Source organism: Rhipicephalus sanguineus, chromosome 2 (assembly GCF_013339695.2).
Source record: "Rhipicephalus sanguineus isolate Rsan-2018 chromosome 2, BIME_Rsan_1.4, whole genome shotgun sequence".
NCBI lineage: Eukaryota > Metazoa > Arthropoda > Arachnida > Ixodida > Ixodidae > Rhipicephalus > Rhipicephalus sanguineus.
This window is the reverse complement of record NC_051177.1, coordinates 140955770-140956700: the sequence shown is the minus strand read 5'-3', so window position 1 is coordinate 140956700 and position 931 is coordinate 140955770. Positions and strand designations below refer to the sequence as shown.

The 931-nt window shown below is 38.2% G+C and overlaps 1 non-coding gene across 1 annotated transcript; it reads left to right on the top strand.

The window, feature by feature from the left end:
* Positions 1-466: 466 nt before the first annotated feature.
* On the top strand, positions 467-550 carry Trnal-cag (transfer RNA leucine (anticodon CAG)). The gene has a single exon. It is a non-coding gene; the product is annotated as a tRNA-Leu (tRNA).
* The last annotated feature ends 381 nt before the right edge of the window (positions 551-931 follow it).

Genomic DNA, 931 nt, shown 5'->3' with positions numbered 1-931 from the left:
CAAAACTCAGCTGGCCTGTCAGACGCGCTTTTTTCAAAAATGAAATATATAGACTGTGATCCCGTTTATAAAGGCGTTTACAAAGAATACGAAAACGACAGAATTCTTCCTTCAAATGAGTTGATGGAGAACATTTATACTTCCTGTGTGCACGATCTTTATGTTTCAGTGCACTTATAATAATAATAATAATAATAATAATAATAATAATAATAATAATAATAATAATAATAATAATAATAATAATAATAATAATAATAATAATAATAATAATAATAATAATAATAATAACAACAACATTCATTGGCATCTCGTTGGAAATGGATCGGCCACCAGTATCCACTGTGCCTCTTTTAACGAAGAGGTGTTTGATCTTTTTGACTCCAACATGCTATCTTTGCTGATCGGGCCTGTACGAGTCGTTTCGCTGACTTAAATAGCATATTTAACGACACGCTGCCGTCTTGTCAGGATGGCCGAGCGGTCCAAGGCGCTGCGTTCAGGTCGCAGTCCGGTCTTCCGGGCGTGGGTTCGAATCCCACTTCTGACACTACTTTTTGCTTGTACTTATTATTTTTTCTTTTCTTTTTGCGCTCCTACCGTGTTACTGGAGTCGCTCTTGAAAACCGGATCCCCTATTTCGAACCCCACGTAGATGGCTGTTGGTGGCTGCTGTGTCTGATGTATTTCTCACGCCATGCTTTATATGTGTCTTCATATAAAATAATAATTATAGAGTGTGATAAGGGCTAGAGTGCCCTCATGCAGCACTGAAATTATATTGACAATAGCATTAAAAAAATTCAGCCACTTCCACGCCGTGAAAACGGTCGAGTAGAGTAGAGTAGAGTAGACCCTGGAATCTGTGGCTCATACCCACACTGGGGGATTGGCCAAGAACCGGTTAGTTTTTAAAGTCAAAATTGAAATT